Source organism: Lytechinus pictus, chromosome 2 (assembly GCF_037042905.1).
Source record: "Lytechinus pictus isolate F3 Inbred chromosome 2, Lp3.0, whole genome shotgun sequence".
Classification (NCBI taxonomy): Eukaryota; Metazoa; Echinodermata; class Echinoidea; order Temnopleuroida; family Toxopneustidae; genus Lytechinus; species Lytechinus pictus.
The window spans coordinates 27238683-27248186 of NC_087246.1; positions in this window are offsets into that span (position 1 = coordinate 27238683).

Genomic DNA, 9504 nt, shown 5'->3' on the forward strand with positions numbered 1-9504 from the left:
CACTGTGAACACAATGCGGGACACTGTGAACACACTGTGTGACACTGTGGGCCATTGTGAACACACTGTGAGACACTGTGGGTCACTGTGGGCCACTGTGAACACACTGTGGGACACGGTGGGACACTGTGAACAAACTGTTGGACACTGTTCACCAGCAGGGTAAAAGCTCGCATCTTCATTAAACACAATGAACACAATGCGGGACACTGTGAACACACTGTGTGACACCGTGGGACACTGTGAACACACTGTGGGACACTGTGGAATGCCGTGGGACAATGTGAACACACTGTGGGACACTGTGAACACAATGCGGGACACTGTGAACACACTGTGTGACACTGTGGGCCATTGTGAACACACTGTGAGACACTGTGGGTCACTGTGAACACACGGTGGGACACTGTGGGATGCCGTGGGACAATGTGAACACACTGTGGGACACTGTGGGCCACTGTGAACACACTGTGGGACACGGTGGGACACTGTGAACAAACTGTTGGACACTGTTCACCAGCAGGGTAAAAGCTCGCATCTTCATTAAAAACTGAGTTTGTAGACTCCATTAAAAAAAATGAAAGTTTTCAGCCTTTCTGAGCAATCTTTTACCCATGGATTTCTATTTATTTTTGAATAAATTCAGCATATTTGTAATAAACATTTTAGCAGACTATCCAATATCTGCTAACACAAATCGAACAAAAAAAAGTCCCTCCAAAATTACTTTTACACCCATTGCGATTTTTTTTTATTTTCAACTTAAGGCGTCCCCCTTCTGTTCTTGCCATCACCATGTGTCAGCACGTCGTAAGAAACTCATTTGTTTCAGGAGAAATATTTCCATACCCCTGAGCTTCGGGCAGGATTATGACAAAAATAGGTGCTGTAATTCAGAACCAATCTTGGCCCAAGTGTCACTAAAGGTCAGTGGGTAACACGACGATTCGAATCCATGGAATTTTGAACTTGATATTAATGGTGAAAGTCACGTGTTCATGGTATCTTCAAAACAGAGGGTTTGGGCATGTAAAGCCCTTTTGTGTTTGGCGACATATAGACGTCCAACCCACTTTTAAAGTCAAATTGATTTTTATTCAGGTTATATGAAACGACATCTTTCGCTTGCAATAACTAGTGTGAGAGAAAATCATTCACAATCTGAGGAGAATTTAAAGAAACCATAATAAAAAGATAAAGTTATCTTTATTATGTTTGGGTTCTTCATAGTTTCCAACATGGAGTTAAAACTACAGTTAAACAAGAGTTTACAAAAATGCAATTTCAACTTCAAAGCAGCTGATTTTGTGTCGTTTGGAGCCATCCTCACATACATGAAAAATGTTAAAATATCTTCTTAGAATTAGTTAATATCGTCACATTAAATCATGGTCTTCGCATATCAAGGAAGACACTCGCCTCGACATTCAATAATATTGATTTTCCCGTTCAAGTTCAAGTATTCCGTCAGCTCGTTGCGTCTACATATTTACTCTATTTAACACACCATAACAATCTCTCTTCATCTCTCGTCATTCAACCACTTCGATTGCGCGCCAAAGTGCTCCTCCACATGCCAGAAGGCACATCGTGCAATAAAATGTCAACATTATTGCAGAGAGAAAACAAACATAACACAACACATTATGTGTCGTCACTAAAAATGCAGACATGAAACACAACAATCCTTAAATTGATATTTGGCGTGAGAACATTTTTAAAAATAAATTTTAGAGATAAGTTCTCTTCGGGTTATATTTTCACTCCTCCCAGGCAGAGGAGGTTAATCCGGGAGGAGTGACGTTCGATGTCAGAGGCGTCACGTGATGTCATGACAGTGACTAGGGAGGGTGGTAGGAGAGGAAAAAGTGACGAGGCGAAAGAGATGGGGAAAAACTGGAGCAAAGAACGATAGGAGACGGCAGAGGACCTAGATGGAGACAGTTGTGAAACGACTAAATAACCCAGGAGGAATAAAAGAAGACTAGCGGGATATGTTTTATGCAACAAAATGAAAATACTTGCATTTCATTAGAGATAATGAATAAACATCAATATGGAAATCGTGAAAGAAAGCATATAAAATCCGATGTGTCACGCATGGCGAGAAGTGAGAGAAAACAAAGAAAACTAAAAGGTTACTCAATATACTTAGCCAAAATTTGATTATGAAAAGAGGAAGGTCCTGATCGTTATTACATGGTTTATATTATTTCTTGGTCTACAAGCAGATGGTCTACTTCTGAGATATAGTCTAATACCACATAGACTAAACCTATTGGCCCGTATTCTGAAGTCAGGTTTAACTTACACCACGGTCTAACTCTGTGCTAAAATTATGGGGAGCCAAAAAAATGTATATATTGTATATTCATTATGTTTACTATTTTGATCCCTTTTGCTTTCATAATGAAAAAAGACACTCCAGTTATCGTTCTCAAACAATTATGAACAATTTGGGTGTCATATGAGTTAACAAATTGAATGTGTACTGTAAGGGATTTGTGCTCCGATTGGCTCTCCATAGTTAAACCACAACTTTAAACCAGGGTTTCATGTAAACCCGAGTTCAGAATACGGGCCAATAGGCCTGCTACTATCAATTTGGTCCACTTGCCATTTGGTCTACACTACACCATCCTGACCAGGGACCTTACTTTCATGCACCCTTCTAAGCATGCTTATAGGTCCATTCTCTAACATACGTGGGTGTACACACAAGTAGGGAGGGTGGGGGGGGGGGTATAGAAAAAAATATTCTGCATGTTGGGAGGTGTCTATACAGGAAAGGAAAACTACAGCATGTCACATCTTCTGATAGTCATACAGCGCATCCCTACATTCCGAACGCGGAAACGAGAGGTCTCGAGATCGCACATTTATTTTGGAAGAAAAAAAATGTGTTATTTCGCTCATATTAAGCGCTTCCTTTTGTATGATTATGAAACTTCAGAAATATTCTTGGATTCACATTAATGGCGCAAAACAAGACAGGAGATGGATGTTCAGCGATGTAGAATTAAGTTTCCATCGAATGTACTTTTGCAAAAATTGCTTGCTGAAAAGCAGAAATAGCATATGCGGACTCGGGGAGTGGCGGTAGTGTAAACCCGCTCTGACCAGAAGAGCGGAAATTTGTGTCAATTTATGCACTTAAAACAATACTTTTCATATATTAAACCAATGTATACTTTATAACGTAGTAGAAAAAGGGTATGGGAAACAAAGGGGCAAGGCATTTTCGATATTATTTGCGTGCGGAGCGCGGAAGCAAAATTTTGTACGAAGAGAGAGAAGAACATTTCGTTTAGGTTTTTATTGTTTTGACAAAAATAAGAAGGAAAGAAGACAATAAAGCTTTAACCTTCTTCCCTTTTCTCCGTTCGCTTTTTCTTTTTCTCCTTTTTCCTTTTTTTTTCTTTTTGGGCACGATTTTTTTTTTGTGTGGGGGGGGGCCACCGCCCCTACCGCCCCCTGTGACATCTTTATTTTTCCTCCGAGAATGGTAGGTCTATTGATCATGTTGCTAAGATTGACAGAACGAATGTGTGTACATGTATGACGGGGATGGAGGAAGTTGTTTTTTTTTAAATGAAATTTCACACACATGCATGTAGTAATGTTTCCTGAGAAGAAAGCGTGGCATTCGTTTTGAAATGCAAGGTAGAGTTAACAAAGGAAACAACAGGCGGGTGACAAGGTTATGAGCTATAAAAGAGATGGGGGTCTGTGAGAGTCTTGCCTTTGGATGTAGCTAATAATGTTACTATTTTAATTTGTTACGAATTGAGTTTGTCAGTGAAGTCTGGATCGCGGCACGAAGAATCCTGTTGCTTCCAGCTTGCACAGTGGGATCCCTCCAGAGTTTACCTTGCTAAAAACCCCGTCCCAGCTCATAGGTTAAGTTGATTAACCCTCTAAAACCTTAAGGAACTCTTTGACGTTTAGCGGTGTCATCCGCCCCCGGCATTGTCTCCCAGAAGATTGGGGACTTAACGCATTTTTGGGGTTTCGCTGAAGATAGCATCTTGGTTCTCTGAAATATGACTTGAGTATTATTTTGTGTTGCTTCAAAGCTTTCAGCAAGGCTCTGAGAATGCGTGTGATTCGTGGAGATATCGCAAGAGTGGCGATAAGATGTAGAGCGGCTGAGACAATGGAGACCATGTACATTAAAATGAAACAAGTTTAAATGCATGAATGAGCAAGAACATGGAGAAGGGACTCCCGATGGGCGTGGGACATGTACAGTGGTGCTCGAAAGTTAGTGAACCCCATCAGAAAATGAACATATTTAGAAGTGTTCAAGTTCTGCCAAGTTTTAGATAATTAATTGTGAAGTCAGATGATAAAATATTACATTCAATACAGGGGCCACGGAAGCGGGGGGGGGGGCTGTTTGGGCTTCAGCTTTTTTTCCCCTTAGGGTAAGCGATATGAAGGTGCCTTTAAAGACGATTAAACATGCCATATTGTCGTAACAGGTAAGCGTTTAATTTCGTTATTTCCAATAAGCTTTATCTTGTTACTTTAGAATAATCCCTCGAACTCTTTGGGTATAAATGTGATTTCTGTTTTAATCAAGCAATCCATTAACGAACCCATCCTCGCTTACACCTCAGTCACATTCGCTCTACGGCGTCCGTGTGGCGAGTCGAAAACAGTCGTTTTATTCATTTTTATTCAAACCACCTATATGTAGCTGGTACAAAAAAAACATGTTAAAACGGCTGTTTTCGACTCACCGTACGGCCACCGCGCACCGTAGAGAAGATGTGACTGAGGTATTAGGCCCCAAAAATTTTGATGTACTGTAATAGATCTTTATTGGCTTTTAAGCCTTTGGTTGTGTCATTTATAATCTTTAATCGATATGATTACAAAACAAATACTAAATGGGCCCAATTTGTTTCCGTTTTCTATTGAACACATTTCCTCCCTCGCACAAAGCCTCCATTTACCAACTAAAAAAATATATTGTGTCGCCACAATCTCCAAGTGAAGTCCATGTAATACTTTTTTCCAAAACCGTGTACAAAAACGTAAAAATGACCATAGGATTGTGATTTTTGCATGGTCAGCCCCCCCCAACATTTGGCTCAGCCCCCCCCCCCCCCCCACTTTGAATACCGTTCCGCGGCCCCTGCAATAAATATTGTTTCTATGGGCTCGCCGAACGTTGTGATGTTGTTGTCTACATTCAACAATCAGCATGAAGGAGTGCATTTGTGGTGAGGCTCACTTACTTTTGAGCACAACTGTAGGAGCGGAGACGGAATGGGGGCTGGTTTGAGGACATGGGCGATTATAAAGGGGACATATTGTAGAATGCTGTAAACGACTTTTAGAAAAAAAATAACCACCATGCCGTGTTTATTATGCCATAAAAATATATTATTTGAATTATATGAATGCAAAAGAAAGCAAATCAAATCAAGTGAAACGTGAAACACTGCCCCTTAACGACACCTTTTTTTTGCATCTGCTAAGTTGAATAACACACACGTTGCCTGTCTGTAATAATCCTCACCCAAACTATGTTTTTGTTGTTCAAAGGTAGAACGAAAAAAAAAATGAAAATAAAGGAATACAGAATAGAGCGGTTGATTCGTACAATACATATTTCGAATTTCATATAAAACGATAAAAAGTAACCTCACAAAACGTACTACTGTACTATATGTGTAATGTAATTACAACGTTATATATGCTGTTTACATCAAGTTCTGCCCTTTCTACTATATGCGAACAAAATACGTTTCGATTCCAGCTCCACTCGACTCTCTTCTAAGTAGGCATCCAGGTTTTGAGGCCAAGAAGTGAGCAGGGCCCCAACATAAGACTGATTTTCTCGTACCTTTCGTCCGACAGTAAAGATCTTTTTTGGCCCGGAGCAAGATCCTATCCCCTTAGGGTAAGCGATATGAAGGTGCCTTTAAAGACGATTAAACATGCCATATTGTCGTAACAGGTAAGCGTTTAATTTCGTTATTTCCAATAAGCTTTATCTTGTTACTTTAGAATAATCCCTCGAACTCTTTGGGTATAAATGTGATTTCTGTTTTAATCAAGCAATCCATTAACGAACCCATCCTCGCTTACACCTCAGTCACATTCGCTCTACGGCGTCCGTGTGGCGAGTCGAAAACAGTCGTTTTATTCATTTTTATTCAAACCACCTATATGTAGCTGGTACAAAAAAAACATGTTAAAACGGCTGTTTTCGACTCACCGTACGGCCACCGCGCACCGTAGAGAAGATGTGACTGAGGTATTAGGCCCCAAAAAATTTGATGTACTGTAATAGATCTTTATTGGCTTTTAAGCCTTTGGTTGTGTCATTTATAATCTTTAATCGATATGATTACAAAACAAATACTAAATGGGCCCAATTTGTTTCCGTTTTCTATTGAACACATTTCCTCCCTCGCACAAAGCCTCCATTTACCAACTAAAAAAATATATTGTGTCGCCACAATCTCCAAGTGAAGTCCATGTAATACATATTATGACCGAATGGAAATCAATTCTTACATTACATCTTACAATACAATCCTATATAAAACGGAGAGCCAATAAGTAAAGACGGGGCAGAGGGAGGGGGGCTGTCCCCCCGGTTCCACGACCAAAGGCAAAAAAGGGGTAGAAAGCAAAAGAAAGCCAAAATGGGGGGGGGGGGTATATGATTTTATTTTTAATCTATGTTCAATACTATATCAAAAAATCTTACCACAAAATTACACATTTAAAATGTTGGGCAACATACTGTCCACTGTGTTGGGTAATGTATGTTGGTAATATATATATATATATATATCCAATTGAGCAAATTTATTACCAAATTATGAGTTTTTATTACCCAATTAGGGATGACACAATTTTTCATTTTTAAGACGACAAAAAACATAAAAAGATAAAGAAAAATCGTGTATTTTTTGCACTAGGCTATTATATCGATTTGGATTAGAATATCACCGGCAATTTATTCTAAATGTTAAGTTAACTCTACTGAACAATTTTACCATTAGCACTGATTAGTCTATTATTATAATCCTCATGTTTTGGGATATGCTTTTGGGTTTTTAGTCTCGAAAGAAGTGTGACTATTTCTATGAACAATTCGAGTGATTTAGGCGGAAGTAAAAATGATGAGTGGATGGGAAATGAAAATTCACTCATTTCTGCTAAGCATTACTATTTATTGTCGTGTCCTATGTCCCCACGCAGCGCCAAAAGAGCATCCATAGATCTAATAGGCCTACAACTTCGAAAGTGACGAAAGAACGACACGTCCCTTTTTAGGGGTCAATGTTTTGTTCGGTTTGTAGTACATGTTGTAGGTCTATCCAAGGGGATTACGGAGAGTTGTTAATGGACTCCTGTTCTATATATTTCCAGAGTTTGTTAAAACATGACAAGTGGTTGTTAATTAATAAGCAAGAAAAACTCAATGGATATCGATCACAGGCTTAAATTGGGGAGATCGATACCGGGCGCTCGTTTTCTATTTTGGAGTAAAGGGCCGGGTGCCTGCATGCATGGGAGGATCATGAGGATGTTGATTAGCTTCACACGTTTCGAGTCACATGGGAAGAGATTACCGCGGTTGCATTAATATGCCATTTAGACATTAACAAATCATGATTGTCTTCTATGACAATTTATTGAATTGTTTTGATAATCATTCCCGCTCAACGTTAGTGGTCTATCGTATGTCCGCGTAATAGGTCTACAAAAAGGCGAACGGAGCAACGGCAATACTGGTTGACGAAAAATGGGTCACGTCAAATCAGGAAATTGTGAAAGCCAAAATTCATGAAAAAAAATCTATCATGTAAAATCAAAATTACATGGATATCCATTGGGTAATAGACGTGAATATACTAATATTCAAAGAGACAGAAATAATTTTTTTCAAAAGAAGGTATAATTGATAACAATATACACAAAAAGCGGTTCACGCTTATGTTTCAAAGCGCTATTAAGAAAAGAAGACATAGAAATATGAAAGTAAACAACATTTTACGAATAAATAATAAACAACAAAGAATATGAATGTCAAAACATCACTTTAATATAAATACAATATAGGAAAAAAAATCAAAATTGTAATAAAGGCCTACGAATTTAATATTAAAGATTGATGCGTTCATCGTCTCCTTTCTATTCATCCTGATATCAAACGTGTCAATGATGCAAAATATATTCAAAGTAGCGTAAAATAAAAACTACATGCATAAGTCGGCCTCGAAACTCTTTAATCTGTACTCAACGTGACACAAAACTATGCATCCTTATTGTGAGAAAAAGGGGGATTTAGTCAGGGGCCAACACCGAAAGTGTCAGTGGTGAATATAATAGTACGATTAAAACGGTGGGAGAATTATTCCACAAGGAGTGTATTTGAATATCTTGACATTGGTGGCGAATGGTAAATTGTGCAAAGTAAGACTTTGAATAGAGATATGAAATGCACAACATCATCATGATCACGAACGGCAGTTCAGATGGAACGGTGGGTGATGCTGTAGTAAGGGGACAGGGTATAGGAATACGATTATAGGGGTAATATGTATGTACATACTAAGAAATATTTGTTCACATTTGAATCCTAGGGTTGGTACAATAGCAGAGTTTATTTTCAATTCGTCTAAAACCAATTCATCCAATTGCCAACTCGTCTACAATCATTTGGTCTACTATCAGTTCGTCCACTATCCACATGGTCTAATTGCCAATTTGTCTACACTTCATCTAATAACCAGTTAGTCCAAAAGCAATTCAGTCCATATACAATTTTGTCTAATTGGACTAAGTGAAAATTTTGCAAAATAAATGAAAATGAAATTGATATCAGACCAACTGTGTATGAGTCGAAATGGTCATAGAAGAAATGGTGATTAAATGAATTGATGATTGGACACAATGGTTATTGGACCAAATAGTTGTTAGACGAAATATTGATGGACAGAATGGCATTAGACTAAATCAAAGTAGTCCATGTGGTGAGTGGACGAGTTGGCAGTAGACGAACTGGCAATTTACCCAATAGCAGCACCCCGAAGGCTGCTCCTGAGTGTAATTTTGCTCATTTTATGCACCTTTAAGAGCTCAGTTAGCGACCTCAAGCACTCTATTAGGGTGCCGCAGAGATGAACCGTGCAAATTTGAACCTTTCTTCACGTCAAGTACATGTATTATCAACAAAAAAGGGTGAAAAGTTGCGTCTTTTAGGGTGCAAATGAGCATTTCTTGGAGCAAATGATAATAATAATAAAGTGCATCTTAGCACCCTTTTTTAACTTAGTCTAGAATAGAAGAGGCATAACCTTGTTTTTTCATATATACAATATTTTTTGATGGTTTCTTGTCAATTCGAGGGTGCTGATTACGAATCTGAATGATGCCACTCGTGTAACCTTAAAGGGGAATCCAACCCAGATAAAAACTTGTTTTTATAAGGAAAAGAAAAATCAGACAAGTTGATAGGTGAAAGTTTGAACA